Source organism: Canis lupus, chromosome 33 (assembly GCF_011100685.1).
Source record: "Canis lupus familiaris isolate Mischka breed German Shepherd chromosome 33, alternate assembly UU_Cfam_GSD_1.0, whole genome shotgun sequence".
In the NCBI taxonomy this organism is placed as follows: Eukaryota; Metazoa; Chordata; class Mammalia; order Carnivora; family Canidae; genus Canis; species Canis lupus.
The window spans coordinates 30,340,841-30,363,539 of record NC_049254.1 but is presented as its reverse complement, the minus strand read 5'-3'; the positions used below and the strand labels follow the sequence as shown (position 1 = coordinate 30,363,539).

General features: G+C 46.5%; 1 long non-coding RNA gene across 1 annotated transcript; it reads left to right on the top strand.

Moving 5' to 3' along the window:
• Nucleotides 1-14,838: 14,838 nt before the first annotated feature.
• On the top strand, nt 14,839-18,074 carry LOC111093699. Its single transcript, XR_005383088.1, has 3 exons — nt 14,839-15,007; nt 16,781-16,884; nt 17,076-18,074. It is a non-coding gene; the product is annotated as an uncharacterized LOC111093699 (long non-coding RNA).
• Nucleotides 18,075-22,699: the final 4,625 nt, after the last annotated feature.

Sequence of the window (22,699 nt, the reverse complement as noted above, 5' to 3'; positions counted from 1 at the left end):
TCATTCCAGTGTTAGTATATGTGCTGCCTCAGGGAGTGCTATAGATTTCTTATTTAAAATACAATTATCCAGGGATGCCCAGGTGGCTCAGCGGTTTAGCGCCGCCTTCAGCTCAGGGTGTGATCCTGGGGTCCAGGATTGAATCCCACATTGGGCTCCTGGTGAGGAGCCTGCTTCTCCCTCCACCTGTGTCTCTGCCTCTCTCTGTGTCTCTTATGAATAAACAAATAAAGAAAATGTTAAAAAATACAATTATCAAAAAAAATTAAAATAAAATACAATTATCCTTGTGGCACTTGCGTGGTTCAGTCGGTTGAGAGTCATACTCTTGACTTTGGCTCAGGTCATGGTCTCAGGGTTGTGAAAATGAGCCCTGAGTGGGGCTCCATGCTCAGCAGGTAGTCTGTTTGAGATTCTCTGCCTCGCCCTCTGCTCCTCCCTCTGCTTGTGTTCTCTATCTCTCACTAAAATAAATAAGTAAAATCTTTAAAATACAATTATTCATAATCTTATGTTGGAGATGGTTGCTAAGGAGATCATTAATGCATATTAATTATACCATATTGGCTTATTATCCAATTATTTTAAGTATAACATGAAGATTAAAAACATAAATATTTATTAAATTATACAACTTAATGTAAAAATTAATTATATATCATTATATATCAGAAAACTCCAGGGAGGGGAGCCCGGGTGGCTCAGCGGTTTAGAGCCGCCTTCAGCCTGGGGTATAATCCTGGAGACCTGGGATCCAGTCCCACATCAGGCTCCCTGCATGGAGCCGGCTTCTCCCTCTGAGGCCTGTGTCTCTGCCTCTCTCTCTCTCTGTGTCTCTCATGCATAAATAAATAAAATCTTAAAAAAAAAAAGAAAGAAAGAAAAAGAAAACTCCAGGGACGCCTGGGTGGCTTAGTGGTTGAGCATCCGCCTCCAGCTCAGGATGTGATCCCGGACTCCCAGCATTGAGTCCCACATCGGGCTCTTCATGGGGAACCTGCTTCTCCCTCTGCCTATGTCTCTCTGCCTCTGTGTGTGTGTCTCTCATGAATAAACAAAGTCTTTAAAAAATAATAAAATAAAATAAAAATTAAAAAAAAAACTCCAGGCAGCTGGTATTCCTTGTTAAAGGGAAAGGGGCACTCATCCCTCTGAGAGCAGAAATGACTCCTTTCTTCCTTTTTTTTTTTTCAAGACTCTATTTATCCATTGATGAGAGATCTACAGAGAGAGACAGAGATACAGGCAGAGGGAGAAGCAGGCTCCCCGCTGGTAGCCCGATGCAGGACTCAATCCCAGGACCCTGGGATCACGACCTGAGCCGAAGGCAGATGCTCACCCACTGAGCCACCCAAGTGCCCATTATTCCCTTCTTCTGTTTGGGGAAAAAAAGACTATGTATCTCAGGCTTAGATCCATAATAGTATTTGCTGGGTTGTTTGAGGAGTGGTTAGCATCCAAACCCCCTTACTATGTAAGAGAGTCTTTCTTTGCCTGGTGTTGGTAGGGAACAGAGCCCCATCCCTTGGAAATTAAGGTATGATTGCATGATCCGCGCTCAACCATCTGAACCTGTGCTAAGAACCATGGGTCTGTAGTAAGTGACATGAAGAAGCTGACTGCTCAAGATGATAGGAGCAGCCTCCGATGTCTGAGGCAACGATGGCAGTAATGCCAGGAACAGTGTTCAGCAGCCACAGTGACACAACTTTCCAACCAGGCTGTCCCCATGGCATGACCATGGCTGTGGTTACGGCTGCCCACTTCCCCTTGGTGCTGCTTACTTGCTCATCAGGATCTCCGGCCTTCACATTGACGCCTACCTACTATCCTTTCAAGAAGCCCTTTCCTGCTCAAAGGAGCCAGATTCCGTTTCTTTGGGTGCAATCAAGAATCTTTGTAGTCAAGAACCCCTCCAAATGGGAAGAAAAAAATATATAATAAAACCCTTAAAGTTGGAAAAGTTGATGGGGGAGAGAGGATGGGCAGGGGAAGGAAGGAGGTATTGCTACTTAGAAAGGTAAAAATAAGGTTTTTCCTGGAATTAGCAGAAAACAATGACAGCAACAACCCTTGTTAGAATAAGAGCACATTGAGGGGCTTCTGGGGTGCTTAATCAGTTGGGTATCTTTCTCTTGATTTCAACTCAGGTCATAATGGCTCAGGTCATGATCTCAGGGTTGTTGAGATCGAGCCCCGTGTCGGGCTCTATGCTGGGTATGGAATCTGCTTCAGATTCTCTCTCTCCTGGGGCACCTGGGTGGCGCAGTAGGTTAAGGTCTTGTTTTGTTTTAAAACATTTTATTTATTTGAGAGAGAGAGTGCATGTGATGAGTGCAAGTAAGTGAGAGAGTGAGAGCAGGGCTGGAGAGAGAGGGAAAAGCAGACCTCCCCGCAACCCCTCTTCCTCTCCCCACCCACCCCTGCTCTCTCTCTAAAAGAAATACATAAATCTGGAGAAAAAAAAAAAAAGAACGTCTCTCTTTTCCTCTCCCTCTGCCCCTCCCGCCCTTCTTTATCGCTCTCTCAAGAAAAAAAAAAAAAAAAAAAGGACTAAGAGCACATTACATACAGCTAAACAGAGCTGCTGGACTCCCAAGGAAACCAGGGCTGCAATTCAATTGGCACAAGTGAAAAATCTGAGTCCAGCACCCTAGAAGGAAATGAGTTGTGTGAGGGATAGGACTCTTTTCAGAGAGTTGTGTCTGGGGTTCTGAAATGGTGTTTTTGGTGGGTAAACTTTCAGGTAAGTTAGGCCTGGAAACACATCAAAGAATAAGAGTTAAATATTAGCCAAAACTTGATAATAGTACAGAAAAACTGACCTATTTATTTTTTTAAAGATTTTATTTATTTATTTATTCATTCATGAGAGTCACAGGGAGAGAGGCAGAGAGACAGAGGGAGAAGCAGGCTCCATGCAGGGAGCCCGACGCAGGATTGGATCCCAGGGCCCCGGGGTCACGCCCTGAGCCAAAGGCTGACAGTCAACTGCTGACCCCCCCAGGCACCCCCTGACCTAACTTTAGAAGGAAAAAAAAAAAAAAAAAAGCGGAGCTGTGTAGAGGAGGAGCCGCATGAATAAGCATTCTCCTGGGCGGTCATTCTCGACCTGAGAGGCCGGGGGTGGCCCTGTGTCCCCCCAACAGCCCCCTGATGGCAGGATGCTCCATCAGCAGGGGAGGCAAAAGCGTTTGAGAAAAGCTTCTCAATAAAAAAATAAATGAATAAATAAATAAATAATAAAAATTAAAATAAAAATAAGAAAAGCCTCTCAGCATGACTGGTCCCGGGAAGGGAGGAAGGCGTCCTGGGAGGCCAGAAGTGCAAAGGGCAGCAGATTGGAGGTGTCGAGGATCGGAGGCTGAGTGTGGAAGGCGAGGAGAGATCCAGAAGCAGGCCGCCAGGCTGGCCCCATCTCAGAAACCTGCAGACGCGGCCGAGGCCTTGGGGCGAGCTTCAGCATTCGGGCCGCTGCCCTGCATCCAGCTGACCCGGGCTGGGCCACGAGCTCTTTGAACCAGAGACGGAACTTGGGCACCGGAGTCAGGCTCTGGGCCTGGGCCTGGGTCTGGGTCTGTGCCCCGGCACCTGTGGGGGAGCAGCTGCACGTCGCGGGCCTCCGGCCTCCCGCAGCCAGGGCGCCCCTTGCACAGCGGGCGCTCGCCCCTGCCCTTAGCCGTTGTTGGTGCTTGCTGGCAATTTTCATCTTCCAGAGAGCAGGGGAAGTAGGAAGGGGAACTGCCACTCTGAGCCTAAATTTGGCCAAAAGGAGGAATTGGTTGGCAGAGTGGAAGTGACAGGAACCTTGCCAGGAAGCAACGATGGCTTCTTGAAGTTTGTGATGGTGAGAAAAGTGACAGAGCAAGGGAGATGCACTCCTTTGATTTTGATGATTGAAAGAAAATCCATGGCTTGAGATTTTAGAAAGATGCTCAAGAATTTAGTAACTTTGGGCAGCCCCGGCGGCCCAGCGGCTTAGTGCCGCGTTCAGCCCAGGGTGTGATCCTGGAGACCCGGGATCGAGTCCCACATCGGGCTCCCTGCATGGAGCCTGCTTATCCCTCAGCCTGTGTCTCTGCCTCTCACTTTCTCTGTGTCTGTCATGAATAAATAAATAAAACCTTTAAAAAAAAGAATTTAGTAACTTCTTAAGAACAGTCACTTTACCCATAAGACCCCAAGTCAATGACAAAGGGAAAGGAGCCTAAAGAAAGCACGTTGGTACGACACGTCGGAGCGTGTGAGACAGCAGCCCAAGGTGAACAGGGAGGCGCATGACCGTTGGTGAACACGAGACCCTGGAAGAGATGCCGAGCATCCTTCTGAGAAAGTGAAAGCCTCACACGAAGGAGGCCCCTTACGGGCTCCGTAAAGTCATATTCAAAGCAAAAAAGGGATACGCTGTTTGTGGTCAATGTTGTCATGTTGGTGGGTGACAAAGAGAAAGCAGAACTCCTCAATTTATGTTTTGCTTCTGTTTTCTCTGTCAAAGGGAATGTTCTTAGAATAGAAACACCCAGAGGAAAAGTTAACCCAAGGAGGGAGAAAAAGTTGCAAGAGTCAACCAGTGTCTCCCTATGAATTCCAGGAACCCGATCGGACAAATTATCTTCCAGCACGTGGAAGGTTTGCGAGTGAGCTACCCTTGAAGCGTCATCTAAGGGACAGACAAAATACTGAGAAAATCCAATTCCACACACCCCAAGCCATTGTGTTCATTTTGATTCCTAGAACCCAAATGGATTATTAGTTAGATGTTCGTGGGCACCTGAAAGGGGGCAGTGGTCGCTAGGAGTCAGTGCAGGGGACTAGAGAACATTTTGATCCTTGCCATCTTGTCCCCAAGGATGTTGTGCCATGCACACTTCAAATGAATTATATCAACATTGATTAATTTTCATCAGGAAAGTGTTTTCTGGAACAAACACTAAGTCACTTTAATGCTTCGGTCTTCTCTCTATGACACTGAAACATTTCCCTTTTATCTGTTTTTATTTTTTTATTTTTAGTCAACTGAAACATTTTTCACCAGGATCAATTCTTCCTCATCTAATTTTTTTTAAAGATTTTATTTATTTATTCATGAGAGACACAGAGAGAGAGAGAGAAGCAGAGACACAAGCAGAGGGAGAAGCAGGCTCCACGCAGGGAGCCCGATGCAGGACTCGGTCCCGGGGTCTCCAGGATCCGAAGGCAGGAGCCAAACCCCCGAGCCACCCGGGGATCCCCTTCATTTAAATTTTTAAATTCAGTTTTGTTTCATTGCTTGGCTTCTTGGTGTCAGATCTGTATCAGATTTTACAAAAGTTTATGTCATTTTAGATGACATTGCAATTGTGTCTTCCCTTACCACCACCACCACCACCACCCACCCCCCCCCCGCCACACCTATTTCCTTATTCCTAGTGACTACCCCAACTTCTGTCCAGGAACCGTATCTCCTCCAGGCAATCTGGGAACTTCGAGGGAAGCTAACTTCACTCCTGGCCAAAGCAGTGGGATATTATTATGGCAGGAGGTAGGACATGACTTAGTTCAGGCCAATGAGATTTGAAAAAGCTTTTTGTGGAGGCTTCTAGGAAAACAGTTCCCTACTTTTCCCTGCCTAATGTGGTAGGGAGATGCAAAGCCTAGAAACACTGAGGCCATTTTGTTGCCCTGAGGAATCCCGGCTAAGGACTAAGCCATCACACACAGAGGAGACTAGGACATGGAGGCCTGCATGGAAACTCTGACCAAACTAAATCTGAAGGAGTTATTTATGGGCTTTACTGTTGTAAGAGGCATCACATTCTCTCTCTGTTCCCCCTTCTTTAGCCAGTTTAGTTGAGCTTTCTATTCCTTGCAACTGAAACTGCCTTAACAACTATTGTGAATTGTTTAAACAGCCATTGTGTATGTGAAGTCCACATTTTCTTAAGGTTTATTTTTCTTAGTAATCTCCACACCCAATGAGGGGTTTGAACACACCCCCAAGACCAAGAGTTGCATACTCTTCTGACTAAGCCAGCCAGGTGCTCCTATGAAGTCCAAATGTTCTTTTTTTTTTTTTTTTTTTAAGATTTTATTTATTCATGAGAGACACAGAGAGAGAGGCAGAGACACAGGCAGAGGGAGAAGCAGGCTCCATGCAGGAAGCCCAACGCGGGATTCGATCCGAGTCTCCAGGATCACGCCCTGGGCTGAAGGCGGCGCTAAACTCCTAAGCTACCCAGGCATCCCAAGTCCAAATGTTCTGACTCAAATTTTGCAGGCCTATATTTTGTTAAAATTTTTGTTTTCAATGTATAGTTGAATTTTTTAAAATGTTTCATTATAAGGAATTATCAGTTTTATCAGTGATAGTCTATATGAATTGGATAAGAGATTAAAGGCAATTTATATTTTTTTGGTGAATTCATGAGGATATTGCAAGCAATGAGTCAGAAAGAAAGAGGGAGAGAAACAGGTAGAGGTAAGTGCTGCGGGCATACGGTAAGAATCTAAATGCAGGGTGTCTGGCTGACGCAGGCAGTTAAGTGTCCAACTCTTGGTTTCAGCTCAGGTCTTGGTCTCAGTGTCATGAGACAGAGCTCTACATCGGGCTTTGCACTCAGAGTGGACTGTGGTTGAGACTCTCTCTTTCTCTCTCCCTGCCCTCTCCTGACCTGCACTCTCTCTCTCTAATGAATAAATAAATCTTAAAAGAAAAAAAAAAGAATCTAAATGCATGCAGCAAAGGAAACAGTCAACAAAACTAAAAGGCCACCTACAGAATGGGAGAAGATACTTGCAAATGACACATCAGATAAAGGGCTAGTATCCAAGATCTAGAAAGAACTTATCAAACTCAACACCCAAGAAACAAATAATCTTATCAAGAAATGGGCAGGCGACATGAACAGACATTTCACCAAAGAAGACATACAAATGGCCAACAGATGTGAAAAAATGCTCAATATCACTTGGCATCATGGAAATACAAATCAAAACCACAATGGAGGGGAGGCAGCGGGGGGGCTCAGTGTCTGAGCATCTGCCTTTGGCTCAGGTGGTGATCCTGGGACTCTGGGATCAAGTCCCACATCAGATTCCACAGGGAACTTGCTTATCCCTCTGCCTGTGTCTCTGCCTCTCTTTCTGTGTCTGTCATGAATAAATAAATAAAATCTTCATTAAAAAAAAAAACAACCACAATGAGATACCACCGCACACCAGCCAGAATGGCTAAAATTAATAGCATGGGAGACAAACAACAGATATTGGCAAGGATGCAGAGAAAGGGGAACCCTCTTACACCAGTAGTCAGGATGCAAACTGGTGCAACCACTCTGGAAAACAGTATAGAGTTTCCTCAAACAGTTAAAAATAGAGCTACCTTACGACCCAGCAATTGAACTACTAGGTATTTATCCAAAGGATAGAAATGTAGTGATCTGAAGGGGTCCCTGCACCCCAATGTTTATAGCAGCAATGTTCACAATAGCCAAACTGTGGAAAGAGCCCAGATGTCCATCGACAGATGAATGGATATATATATATTTACCACACTAGGATACTACTAGGATACACACTAGGATAGGATACACACTAGGATACTACTGCTCAGTCATAAAAAAAAAAAGAAAAAAAAAAAGAAATCTTGCCTTTTGCAATGATGTGGGTGGAACTAGAGGGTATTATGCTAAGCAAAGTAAGTCAATCAGAGTAAGACAATTATCATATGATCTCACCTATACGTGGAATTTAAGAAACAAAACAGAGGAGCATGGGGAAGGAAGGGAAAAGTAAAACAAGATGAAATCAGAGAGGGAGACAAACCATAAGAGACTCTTAACTCTAAGAAACAAACTGAGGGTCACTGGAGGGGAGATGGTGGGAGGATGGGGTAACTGGGTGACGGGCATTGAGGAGGGCACGTGATGTAATGAGCACTGGGTGCTATATGCAACTGATGAATCACTAAATTCTACCCCTGAAACTAATAATACACTATATGTTAATTAAATTGAATTAAAAAAAAATTTTTTTAAGTCTCAACGCATGTAGGGAGAGTGAGGTTGGAGAACTCTTTATTCATAAGGGATTTGAACATGTTATTGGTGTTGGGGATAGACTAAGTATTCAGAACTTCAGAATCCCAGCCCTAAGAACATGATTCTATGAAGGTCAAATTGCACAATGACATATTGGGGGAGGGATTAACTACGGGGTTGGTATACCACCTGCAGCACCAGTCCAGGGCTTCAGCTAAATAATGTCTTTGTCTGAGCTGGAAGGAATGCCCCTCCAGCCAGACACAGCGCCCCCTCCCCAGGAAAACAGAGGGTAGATTTTAGCCTTCACCCCCCTGCTCTTCTCAGTGCTCTTTGCAAGAACCCAGCACAACTATATGGTATGACTCTCGGCTTGGCAGAGGCTTTGGCCCCTGGGCCAAGTGACTGGGAGCACCCAGCTGAGGGACCCAAAGCCTCAGGGACATCAGTCTGGGTGGGGATTGAAGGGATAATATGATGAAGAAAGAAGCGGGATCCCTGGGTGGCGCAGAGGTTTGGTGCCTGCCTTTGGCCCAGGGTGTGATCCTGGAGACCCAGGATCGAATCCCACATCGGGCTCCCGGTGCATGGAGCCTGCTTCTCCCTCTGCCTGTGTCTCTGCCTCTCTCTCTCTCTCTGTATCTGTCATAAATAAATAAAATATTTAAAAAAAAAAAAAAAAAAAAAAAAGAAGCAATGACTGGCCAAGTAGCCCGGCTCAGGGCTGTGTAGCCTCCCAAGAACAGGGCAAGGATGAAGAGGCCCAAGCATTGGTCTGATTTTAAGTATAGATTAAGTATTAGATCATTGGAATTAGTTTTGCTAGGTATTATATTTTGATTTCAGCTCTGCCAGAAAATATTCTTATGTTTTATTCTTTGAGGATATTATTTATTTATTCATGAAAGACATGGGGAGAGGGTGAGGGAGAGGGAGAAGCAGACTCCCTGCTGAGCAGGGAGCCCGATGCAGGACTGGATCCCAGGACCTTGGGATCATGCCCTGACACTAAGGCAGACACTTTGCCCTTCAGCCACCCGGGCATCCTATTCTTATGTTTTAAAGGCATATAGTGAAGTATGTAGGAGCAAAATGTCATGATGCCTTTATTTTTTTTTAAATTTTATTTATTTATTCATGAGAGACACAGAGAGAGAGGGGGGTGGGCAGAAACACAGGCAGAGGGAGAAGCAGGCTCCATGCAGGGAGACCGATATGGGACTTGATCCCAGGACTCCAGGACCACGCCCCGGGCCAAAGGCGGGCACCAAACCGCTGAGCCACCCAGGGAGCCTGCCATGATGCCTTTAAATATATTTTTAAGTGTTAGAAAAAATGAATAAAGTGAGCTGAATATGGAAAATATTCTTCCCAGAAGTGCTGGGCACACAGGAGAAGGAAAAGGCAGTGTGTCAAGGTCGTAGCAAACATCAGGGTAAACCCCAGATCTCCTGGCAAGGAAAGAGCTCACTAGGGGCATTGTTCTCAGCATTTCCTTCCCATTTAGGTTCCTGTCTCCTTTGGGTGTGCGAGTTTCTGAGAAACTCATATTCTTAAAAGGATCTTCCCGGGGCTGGGGGTGGTGGGCCTGGAGACTGAGGCATCCTCAAGGGCTGTCCCATGGAGAGAGGGCAGGAAGGAGAGCAAGAAGCAGATTTCAGCTGGATAAAAGGCAAAATGAAGCGGATTTCTTGGGGAAGCAGCAAAACTCCCATCTCTGGACATATCAAGCACAGGCTGGAAGGCCTGAGAGTGTGGGCCTTGACTTCTACTGTCCCTCACCAGGGCCCAGGGACGGGGTGTGAGGGCTGAGGTGGTGGGAACAAGGCCGAGCCCATAGGGAAGGAGCGGCGGGGCCAGGCCCGCCCAGCTGGGCCTCGAGCTCATTCTCTGGTTTCCCTCCTGGACCCTGCCTCTCCTAGAGCTGCTTCCTGTCTCTCACAATCTGAAGAGGCCAATTTCCTTCAGCGGCGGATTTCATTTAATAAGGAAAGGGAGGGGAGTCCACGCTAAGGCATCATGGGGGCTGTCCTTTGGCAGACTCGGAAGATCAGCCTTTCCAGTTTCTACTTCCATCCCACTAGGTCCTCAAAGGAGGGAGAGTTAGGAGAGAAGTTGCAAGCCAAATTATTGCAAGGTTTGCTTTGAGCTTTGCAAAAACTGTATTTCAAGAATGGGGACCAGCATGGGACTTGGGTGGCTCGGTCAGTTAAGTGTCTGCCTTTCGCTCAGATCATGACTCCAAGACCCTGGAATTGAGCCCCACCTCGGGCTCCCTGCTTAGCAGGGAGGCTGCTTCTCCCTCTTTCTCTGCACCACCCCCCCCCCCCCCCCCCCCCGCCGCCTGTGTGCACCTGCATGCTCTCTCACACGCGCGTGCTCTCTCTCTAAAAAGACAAAATCTTAGGGACGTCTGGGTGGCTCAGCAGTTGAGCGTCTGCCTTCAGCTCAGGGCGTGATCCTGGGGTTCAGCATTGAGTCCTGCATGGGGCTCCCCGCAGGGAGCCTGCTTCTCCTTCTGCCTTGTCTTTGCCTCTCTCTGTCTCTCATGAATAAATCTTTTAAAAAATAAAATAAAATAAAATCTTAAAAAAAGAAAAAAGAATAGGGACCATCCTATTTTCCAGCTCTGGTGAGGACAGAACAATACATACCAGGTCAACAAACTGGGCCCCAGGGCCATTTTGTGCTGGGCTTAAATGGGATATGAAGATGAATAGAAGCTTTCCTTCCCTCAGAGCATTCAAAACCTTCCACTGCAGCCAAAGGGCAAAAATAAAATATACAGACTCACTATAAAACATACTTAGTTCTGAGCTACCAGGAGAGGATATGGAATTTCCCCAGAAACACCTAACAAACCGACTATCTATCTGCCATATTCTTTCTTAGCCATCTGGGTAGTTGAGGTGCAGGCTAAGGTAAGGAGCAGGGAAATGGCCTAAGACTAATGACTCTGTGGTGGTCTTGTCCAGACCAGAATTCTAGAGGTAGGTCTCCCTATTAGTCTTTCTTGGCCACAGGGGGCAAAAAAAAGAAACCCCTTCTCTCAGAAAAGACTGGAAGCCAAGTCCCTAGAAATAGTCCCACTCTGCTCTGTGACCCGCCTTGCCTCTCCATAGCCCTGGAACCTTCAAGAATCCAATTTGTCCCAATATCTAATTCTGTGCCTGTGAAACAGGAGCCAAAGAACTCTTGAGAAAGAGTCATGATAAATGATGTTTTGAAAGATTCCTACTGTTTATAAAACCATAGCATATCATTATCTTACGTCACTATCTCAATTCTGAGGTAGTTGCGGAGGGCATTATTAGCTGCCATGTGCAGATGAGAAAACCAAGGTTTGAAGGTAAGTGATTTGCCCAAAACCACAGTGGGAAAATCAACATATGATTTGTGGCCAAGTCCCACCAGGCCCGAGGTGATAAACTCCCATGTGCTTTCCCCCCACATACCTCTACTGTGATATGCCAGGGTAGAGATACTGTAGAAGGGCATTGCAACAGTGCTTTGGGGGGAAAGCAGTGAAAAGGCACTAGGGTCATATTCTTTTGGAATCTCTGTAAAACTATCCCTCACCAAATCCACATGTTCCGTTCCCCAGGATCCCCGGGGATATTGGAATAGACCAAACTACAGGCCAAAGGACAGTCGGGTTACCCACATTCTCATCCTGTTTCAGCAGAGGATCCAGCAAGTGAGTGAAGATGTGTAAGAGATTGTCGAAGGTCTTTGATTAGAGGTGATTAAAGTCTTGAAGAGAAATGTGGTACTTCTGGGGGGAGGGGAAAAGCTAGAGGAACAGCCGGCTTTGCCCTTCCTCTCACTGCATCTCTACTACCCAAGGGACTGGGTGTCAATAGGTGATTATGTAGCTTGGTTAATAATCATGGCAGGGGAAATGAAAGAACCAGGGAAAGAAAGCTTGAGGAACTAGAACTTTCATGGGCAAAAGCAGAAGGTAAAGAATTGGGAAAAGCAAAGAACAAAAAGGTTTTCACAACTATTGAGCATCCTCCTCCCTCTAGAAGAAACTGTCAGCTTTACAGAAAACATGGTGTTTGTGGCTTTACCCACCACAAGGGTGTGTGTTTGGCTCTGAGGTGGGAGTGAGGAACTAGTTAACTTTTTCCACTCTATGGGTTTCCTCCTACAAGCTCTTCCCCACAGGGCCCCTTACAACACCTCACCCTCCCCAGAGCACCTGAAGTGTGCCACTGCTGCCCCCTGCTGGGAGAACCCTGCTGGACTCGGGGAAGGGAGGTGCCTTGGGAGGGTGGCCCCTTTCCACATCAGGGGCATTTAAAATACTTCAAGGAGTAGGAAATAAAACACAGTAATTTATTTTATTTACCTTATTTTGTTTTATTTTAAAGATTTTATTTGTTTATTCATGAGAGACACAGAGAGAGGCAGAGACACAGGCAGAGGGAGAAGCAGGCTCCCTGTGGGGAGCTTGAAGTGGGACTCGATCCCAGGACCTTGGGATCATACCCTGAGCCAAAGGTAGATGCTCAACCATTGAGCCACTCAGGCATCCCCAGATTTTGTTTTCTAAATACCATTCCCTACTAAAATAAACCGGGGCTCCTTGTTAAAACAATTGACTCCAGTTTGGGGCAGGAAATGTGTAAGATGAACCTAGGACATCTTGTTCTGCCAAAATATATCCCATGTGTATTTAAAACCACACATGTACAAGGTTATTTATTACAGCATACCTATAATAAGGAAAGACAAGGAATAAGCTAAATGCCCATCAATAGGAACTGGGTAAATAAGTGATGGGTCATCCATACGATGGATACCATACATTAGTGTGAAAGAACTTTGTGTGGGGATTTAGTGTGTTGACTCTGGAATCAAACTGCCTAGACCAGAGCAAATTTCTATTACTTTCTAGGTTTGTGACCTTGAGCAAGCTACTTAAACTCTTCATTGCCTCAGCTTCCCCATTTAGAAGGGAAATAATAACAGTGCATAGCCCATAAGATTGTTCTAACATTGCTGAAAATGAGGCCATCATAGATAAACCAATAGAATTCCTATATACTGTTAATAACCAATGAGAAAATGTAATGGCAAAAGAATTCTATTCTTAATTTAAAGAAAGCAGACCCCTTAGATAACCTGCAAGAAAGAACACTTCTTTCCTACTTGTAAGATTTTCATCCATTTGAAAGGAACTCTACTGGTGGGACACTCTCTCTCTGTTCCTTTACTCATTCTGCTCCTTGGAGGACAGGGTGACACACATTTAGGAAGAATAATCTGGGTATGTCAGGTTCAGTTCTGCTTTTCTTCTTCTTGGGGAGCAAACTGCCCTATATATAGTTAACCCAATTTAGACTGTTTGCATACATCTTTAGAATGCCTACTAATATTTGTTGGCTTGATCTACCAAGCACTTGCTATCTAACCTAAAGCCATATCCTCCAACCTGGTCTCTATCAGCAGTGAAGATAATATTCTGGCCTCCCAGGTACTACTCCTTTTTTTTTTTTTTTTCTCAATTTGCTCCAAATCTAAGCAGGGAACCCTATTCAATTATTGTATCCTCAAAGATAATATTGAAAGATATAAAAGATGGTGAGATGTACCATGATCATGGATAAGAATACACTTTACTATAAAGATAACAGTTCTTCCCAAAGCTATCTTTTTTTTTAAAGATCTTACTTATTTATTCATGAAAGACAGAGGGAGAGAGAGGGGCAGAGACACAAGCAGAGGGAGATGCAGGCTCCATGCAGGGAGCCCAACGTGGGACTCGATCCCGAGTCTCCAGGATCAGGCCCTGGGCCAAAGGCGGCGCTAAACCGCTGCGCCACCCGTGCTGCCCATCACCAGAGATTTCAAAAAGGAAGAAAGAAGAAGAAACTCATTATTTGGAAGCTTTGGTGAATAAAAAAATCCAAATTGTTATAGATTCTACAAATAGTTAAAAGAAACAAGGTTTTAGTGAGTTGATCATTTGATGAATGGCTAAACTGCTATTTATGAGTTAGTGTTCAACAATCTGATTTTTAACAAATTGAAAGACATTTGGGCAGCCCGGGTGGCTCAGCAGTTTAGCGCCACCTTCAGCCCAAGGCGTGATCCTGGGGTCCCGGGATCAAGTCCCACGTCAGGCTCCCTGCATGGAGCCTGCTTCTCCCTCTGCCTGAGTCTCTCTCTCTCTCTCTCTCTCTCTCTCTCTGTCTCTCATGAATAAGTAAATAAAATCTTTAAAAAAATTGAAAGATATTTAAACACTATTTATCCTTTGATAACTCTCCTTTGTTCAGATGACACCTCCTCCATGAGGTAGCCGGGATTGAGCCCCTCCCTTCCCTCCAAGAAGCCCTCTTCCTCCTCTGAGGTCCCACAGCCTGCTCCCCACACTCCCCGCCGTAGCATTTTCTACTGCCTGTTACAGGTGTTTGGGCAGGTGTCACTTCCTCGCAGGGCCCTGGGATCCCTGGTCTCTGCCCGCCTGGGAATGTGGTGCCCGGGCAGCTCCCTAGAAACTGCCTGGACAGAGACTGAGAGCTCTGCCCAAGGAAAGAGTCACTAAGTACAGATGCAAACTGAGGGGTGCTTGTAACAGGCTGTGCCTCGGGTTTAGGCCCCGGCCTCTGCTGTCTCAACACCTATACCCCTGGACCGCCTCCTGTGAGTCCCTCCCCTGCCACAGCGGGGGGGCCCCCACCTGCCAGGGCAGGAGCGCCTGCGTGGGGCCCCGGAGCCCAGCGGCTGCAGCCAAGGGGCAGGCAGGCAGGGCACCCAGAGTCACCGGATTTAGGGAATCAAACTACAGGACACCCAGCGAGATTTGAATTTCAGAAAAGCACCGAATAATCCTTTTGTGTCCTTGTATCTCATGCGACCTTGGGGGGCAGACTTAACCTAAAAGAATATTCCTGCATCTAAATTCCAATCTCGCGGGGCACCCGGTGGCAGTTGGAAGGCAGCAGAGGCCGGGGATCATGCGGTAACCGCTGATGATGGTGAGCAGGCCGGCCCCCAGGGAGCCGCTAGTTGACCAGAATGTGCCCTCAGGGCAGGACCGTGTGTCCTGTGTCCCACGTGTCTCCCAAGCCCAGAGAATAAAACACCTGCGGGGGCCCCGGGCTCCCCAAGTCGCATGGGCATCCTTCAGGTCCTCTGGGGACACGTCTGCGTCCCCCTTGAATGGGCAGTGACCCAACTTTCGAGACAGAGATCTGGGTTCCGATCCGGATCCTGAAACATAAGGCTGTGGGACTTGAGCAGGTCACTTATGCACTGAAAACATCGGGTTTTGTCTCCTATTAAAAAATGAAAAGTGGGCGCACCTGGGTGGCTCAGTGGGTGAGCATCTATCCGCCTTTGGCTCAGGTCGTGACCCCCCCCGGGGTCACGGGATCGAATCCCCATCGGGCTCCCTGCGTGGAGCCTGCCTCTCCCTCGGCCTGGGTCTCTCTCTCTCTCTCTCTCTCATGAATGGATAAATGAAATCTTATAAAAAGTAAAATGAAGAGCATCAAAGCGCGTAAGGCAAGAAGATCTTGTAGGTAAAGTACATGGCAGGTGCCCAGAGGCCTGAGGCCCAATGCCCGAGGCCCTGAGCGCGGGGCCTCCTTCCAACCCTGCCCTTTGTCCCCAGCGGGGCGCCCGACACAGGGACAGAGGCGCGGACCTGGAGGAGGGACCGAGGTGGGGGGGGGGGTGCGGCCAGGACCGCGCACTGCAGCGCAGGCCCGGCCCTCGGGCTCAACCGCGGGTCATGACCCGGTGGACAAGGAGCTGCGGCGGCCCCGGCACCACTGTCCACAGCGGTGGCTGCTAAGGGTGGGGGAGGCAGGGCCTGTGCAGCCCAGGCACGGAGGGGCCCAGTACGTCCTGGCTGCCGGCAGGGCCCTGGGAAGGGCCTGGATCCCCCTGGGGCCCCTGGGGACAGCAGCCACCCCAGGTCGTGCGAACCAGGGCCCACAGCTGGTCTGGGCAGGGCGGGTCCTGAGAGCACAGCAGGTCCTCCTGAGCCACCCAGGGCAGCTGCCAGCCCTCGGCCCTCCTCCGTCCTCCTCTGTCCTCCTCCTCCTCCCCCGTCCTCCTGCTCCTCCTGCCGCAGGAGCTTCTGTCTGGTTGAAGCAGCAGAAGATCCCAACGAGGTTCCCTTGCTGTCTGTTATGGACTAAATGCTTTCTTTTCTTTAAAATTTATTTTGAATTTTTTAAAAAGATTTTAAAAATGTATTCATGAGAGACACAGACAGGCATATAGACACAGGCCCAGGGAGAAGCAGGCTCCGTGCGGGGAGCCTGACATGGGGCTCCATCCCAGGACCCCGGGGTCACACCCTGGGCGGAAGGCAGATACTCAACGGGAGCCACCAGGCACCCATGGACTGAACGTGTTCTACCAAAACTCCTGTGTTGTAACCTTAACCCCCTCCTCAAGTGTCAGTACCAGGAGGTGGGGGCCTTTGGGAGGTGATTAGGATTAGAGGAGTCTCGAGGGTGGGGCCCTGGGGATGGGATTGGTGCCCTTCAGAGTCAGGGGAGCACTCGCTCCCTCTCTCTGCTCTGGCCTGGCTGCCCTACAACAGGAAGTCTGAAATCTGCAACCCCAAGACGGGCCTCCCCAGAAAACAGCTGTGCTGGCGCCCTGATCTCAGACTTCCAGCCTCCAGAACTGTGAGAAATACATCACTGTCATTCCTAAGTTGCCCTGTTCTGGTATTTTGTCATCATTGCCCCATCTGACTAAGATGCTGTCCTTTCCGTAAAATCTTTCCTCAGTGTACCCCATCACCAAACTCCCCTCCAGACTGTGACCTTCAATTCACTGCAGTACGGGTGAAAATTAAACTATGGGGTCTTCAGAAAGGAATCCAGTGAAGTAGGTAAGCATAATGTCCACCAGAGGGGGAGCAACGTATTAACAATGCAATTACCCTCATTTTTAATGCTCCTAATGAGCAGCTGGTGAGGGGCTGGATGACCAAGATCGGCCACTCAAAGAGCAAATCACTGAACTGCCTTTCCTCTGAATTTCCAACTCATCCTCCTTTTCTCTCTCTCTCTCTTTCTCAAGGGAACAGAAGCTTCAGCAAGACGCACGCTGTCTTTTTTTCAAGATCCAGAAGACCTGAGCTTTTTGCTTTTGCCCTTGACGCAGTGGACCAGCTCCTGCTGAGATGCAGCCCCGCCGTCCAGGCCCAGAGGAGTCTGGCAGCAAGAAGCGGGCCGTCTCCCCGCCTTTCAGCCTCCTTCGTCTTCCCTTGTTCTTGGATCCTTAAGAAACCCGGTACATCCAAGCAGCGGTATCCAGGCCGCCCCTGCTCACTACACCACGCCCTTGCCACACCCCCGCCACGGCTCCCGGCCTGTTACAACAAACCACCAAGCTCAGCATCCAAGTTGTCTCCAGAGAGAAACAGCAGAATCGGTAGAGGGAAAACTCAGCAGGTGTATTATTAGTCTCCTCGGGCTGCTAGAGCAAAATGCCCCACACCGGGGGCCTGTGACAACACAAATATAACAGCTCACTCTCTGGAGGCTAAAAGTCTGAACCCAGGCGTGGGGAGGATGGTTCCTTCCGGGAGCCGCGAGGGAGGAATCTGTCCTGTGCCTCTTTCCTAGCAGCTGGGGCCTGGCTGGCGATCTCTGGCATTCCTTGGCGCCTACTGCAGCACACCACCCTCTGCCTTCCTCTTCACGTGGTGCTCTCCCCATGTGTTCGTCTAGTTTCAAATATCTATCTATCTATCTGTCTATCTATTTATTTATTTATTTATTTGACAGAGAGAAAGCATGAGCAGGAGGGGCAGAGGGAGAGAGAGAGAGACTCTCAAGCAGATTCCACACAGAGCGCAGAGCCCAACACCAGGCTCGATCCCATAACCCCAAGACTATGACCCAAGCCAAAACCGAGAGTTGGATGCCCAACTGACTGTGCCACCCAGGCACCCCAAGGACACTGACCTCTTTTAAATGACTCATAAATGTAGCTCATTAAGGGCCATAGAAAGACCAACAGAAGAGATTAAATGCCGTCAGTACTAGCTCTGGTCCTGCCAGGGACTTGCTCTCAGCACGTGGTTAGTTGTTTTTTTTGTTTTTATTTTTGCTTTTCTGTACATATTTTCCTGGTCATAAAACAGATTTTGCCTCTACTCTCAGGATCCTCAAAAGTCAGTCCTGAATGGCGATCTCCTAGTTCAAGGGAAGATTTCCTGGGAACTTAAAATGAAACGAATACTGATGCCCAAGTGCATCCCCCATGCCATCTAATTTCATTTGCCTGGGTATCCTACTTTTTATTTATTTTTTTATTTTATTTTATTTTATTTTTTTAGATTATTTATTTATTTATTTATTCATGAAAGACTGAGAGACAGAGAGAGAGAGAGCACCAGAGACAAAGGCAGAGGGAGAAGCAGGCTCCATGCACCGGTAGCCTGATGTGGGATTCGATCCTGGGTCTCCAGGATCGCGCCCTGGGCCAAAGGCAGGCGCTAAACCGCTGCGCCACCCAGGGATCCCTACTTTTTAAAAGCTTCCCAGGGGGCACCTGGGTGGCTCAGTTGGTTAAACGTCTGCTTTGGGTCAGGTTATGATCCTGGGGTCCTGGGTTCAAGCCCCATATTGGGCTCCATCCTCAGCCAGAGGTCGGCTTCTCCTCCCTCTGCCTGCTGCTCCCCCTGCTGGTGCTCTCTCTCTGTATCAAATAAACAAATCTTTTTACAAATAAATAAAAATAAAAGCTTCCCAGGTATACAGTCTCTTGATTGTGATGAATGTATACAGATGTCAAAACTTAATCAGATTGTATGCTTTAGGGGGGTGGCTCAGCGGTTGAGCATCTAACTTTGGCTCAGAGTGTGATCCCCGAGTCCTGGGATCGAGTCCCACATTGGGCTCCCTGCGAGGAGCCTGCTTCTCCCTCTGCCTGTGTCTCTGCCCCTCTCTGTGTCTCTCATGAATAAATAAATATTTTTTTAAAAAGAGATCATAAAAAAAGATTGTACACTCTAATATGTATAGCCTATTATATGTCAATTATATTTCAATAAAGCTGTGCAAAAAATTAAAAGCCTTCCAGGTGATTCTAGTGGGCATCTCAAAATGAAAACCATTGAACTGGGACAACCTCCTAAGTTAAGCAGATAAAGAAATGGCTATAGGCGGAAGAAATCTGCTTAGGCCTCATGTCGTGGGGAACAGCACTGCCGGGACTTAGAACCTAGGACTCCTGTCATAGGTGTCATCGCACCTATGTCATTGCACTGGTGTCTATTGCACCAGTGTTCTTGCCTGAAAACCAAAATGATAGGAATTTTACAAATTTAAAATGAGGCACTAAAGAATTTGAAGTGCTAGGATTGTTCCTGGAGGCGCAGGGCACACAGAGCTCAACCCACCACAGCCTTTACCTGGTAAGAGTCTCCACCCGGAGGGGCAGCGGCCGTCTTCTCCGTGTACTCCGGGGGTCCCACGCCTCGCTTTGCCCACGGGGTGGTGGGGCCCTGCGGGGCCAGTAGAACCTGCAAGGAAAGCAACGTGTCAGCAGCTCCCACGGGCCATACAGTGGCTGGTTGGCCGCCTCTTTCCTTAAGTCCAGACTTGGCAGTTCCAACAGCTTGTTGAGTATTTCTACCTCAGAGTCAGTGTGTTCAAAACTGAACTCATCACCTCCTGCTCCAATCCATTCCTCCTTTTCAATTTCCTAGTAGAGTACCACGAGTCTCCCAAATATCCACACCTAAAAGAGTCTCATCCTCTACACCCAAGCGGGTGTCTATCTTCCTGAAGGTCTCTGAAACATACCCTTCATTTACATCTTTATCTTTGGTCTTAGGTCCTCCTCATTTCCTGCCTAGGCCTCCTGACTTATCTCCCACTTTCCTATCACTGCCGTTTGCAGCTGGAGTAATCATCCAAGAACACAGGTCATGCCGTGCGCCCCCTTAAAAACCTTTAAACAGCTTCCCCATGATAAACAGGATGAAACCCGAGCTCCTTAGGATGGCAGTTATGATCCGGCCCCAAGGGCCCTGTTCCATATCCTCCCCCACCACTCCTCTAGTATGCAATGTTTTCATACCTTCTGGATCCACGGACGCCTCTGTATCACGTACATGCTATTCCACGGGCCCGCAACACTGGATCTAGCCCCACTAAATTGCATTCGTCTTCTAAGGCTCAGTCTAAGTATCACACCAGGTTAAGTCAAATATTCCTTCTCCCCCATGCCACACTGTCCTCATACTAACTCCATGAAAACAATTATTCCACTCCTTCATGGTAGTCTATCTCTAGACGCTTTCCCACTAGATTGTGAACAACTTTTATTTTAGATTTTTTAAAATAACTTTTTTTTAAAGATTTTATTCATTCATGAGAGACAGAGAGAGGCAGAGACACAGGCAGAGGGAGAAGCAGGCTCCATGCGGGGAGCCCGACGTGGGACTCGATCCCAGGACTCTGGGATCACGCCCTGAGTCGAAGGCAGATGCTTTCAACCACTGAGCCACCCAGGCATCCCAATTTTTTTATTTTTTTTAATTGTTTTTTCAATTTTTTGATTTAAATCAAAAGGGTGGATGCCTCTGGCTGCTCCCCAAATATCCGTGTAATCAGTCTCTGCTACTAACATGACTTTCAGCAAGCAGCCATCTGTCCACGCCCTTTACTGCTCTAGGCAGGTTGGTCATTAACTGTATCACTGGCCTGCTGTTGGAGGAGAGAAATCACTGACCACTCTAATTCCAACTTTTAAAGCAGCCTTTCCCTCAAAGGTAAAAGGGACCAACAAAGGGGCACAGATGAAAGACCTTTTAAACACTGGTTGGAAAATGTGAACAGGTTAGCTACACTAAAATAAACAAAGATTTCTGGCCTATTTCCATTATAATATGCCTCTAATTAGTCTGACTTTGGATATTAGTATTTTAATATATTACTTCAAGGAGCCTTTCTCAAGGGAGATAGGACCTCAAAACCCATCCCCATAAAAAAAAAAAAAAAATCCCCATTACTCAATTTTATCCCTTATTTGTTTATAGAGGAAAAAAGCCAACAGAAACGCAATACAATTTGCTAAATATCATAATGCAGACAAGACTTGATTTCCCTAAACTTTCTTGTATGTTTTCTCATCTAAAGAGAAACAAATTAAAGGACTGTCAACGGGGCAACCTAAAAAGAACTCCCTAAATGAGTCTTACTTCCTAAGTCACTCATGAAATCCTATATACACAAGCTAATTAACGACAATCTTCAATTCTGAGGAGCTATTTCTTTTAACGAATCATAACCTGAAGAGGATAGAACATGCTCTCAAAAATATTTTAATAACTACATTAAATAAAAAGCAAATCTTTGGGATGCCAGGGTGGCTAAGTGGCTGAGTGTCTGCCTTTGGCTCAGGGCGTGATCCTGGGTCCGGGAATCCAGTCCTGCATTGGGCTCCCTGCATGGAGCTTGCTTCTCCTTCTGCCTGTGTCTCTGCTTCTCTCTCTCATGAATATATATAATTTTTTTAAGGCAAATCATTCAGGGGGAGAATCCAAAAAGGAAATTTAGAGGACAATAGACTGGTAACTCTCCCTAAACAAAAAGAGAAATTTTACAGCTCCTTTTCTTTTTCAGGAAATTAAAACCCTTTGTAAAATTTGAACCTATTAAAAAAGGTTGATAATTTAAGCAACTTTTAGCAACATGATCAACTAATTCTCTCTTAAGCTTTTGGATCATGGGAGCAATTTGTTCAGCCATGCCTGCCTCCAGTAACTCTTGGCAAACAACATTATCAAACTACTTGGGGTGGAGATGGCAGGGGAACAGGATCCCAGTGAATTACTATTCCTTGTTCACCTTCCATTCTAAACATGGGAAATGTGGATTCCATTAAAGACATGCAATTTATACGTAAATTCCATCACCACATTTAGCTACCCCAGTTTTCCTTTCCGACCAATCAATGTTAAAGTTGTTTTAAATGTAAGCAATCACAGGTGGTTTATGTTTTAACTTTTTATTAAGAAACTAAAGCAAAACGACAGAATTTCAAAAAAATTAAAATACAGAATTCTAATTTTAATTCTAAACAAATATGAAATCTACACCAAAAACTAAATAAGTATATCAATATTTAAGAATAAAGGGGAATGGCTAAAATGCATTCACAGTCATTATTTCTTCCTTATTAGCCTTAGATTTCTATTCCGTTCCTTCGTGCTTCATTTCAACACGATACAGAATTTCTTTCCCACCTATCTTTTGTTATGGTAATTTCAGAGCAGCTTTAGTCTCCCTACATAATTTCCTTCAGCATCTTTGTGAGCACCTGCCTACTGGGCTTAGATGATATGGGCATAAAGATGAGTCCATCAGAGATCCTGTCCTAAGATGTTGAGAGGAGATAAGACACCAACAAATAATAAATATAAATAAATATATACAAGGTATAAAGTAATATAGCATGAGTTAAGTTAAATATAAAAATAGGGAAATTTCAAGGAAGCAAAGATTACATTCAGCTAGATAAATCAGGAATGCTTTATGAGGGTAGTATTTGGATTGGTTATGGACTGTTCCTTCCAGGAGGGCTTCAGAGTGGTCCTGATGGTGACAGTCTTGGTTTCCAGAAAGTAATTCTTAAAACTCTTTACATTTCTAGTTCTTCAAAACTTTTTATCTTTTTAAAAAGATCAA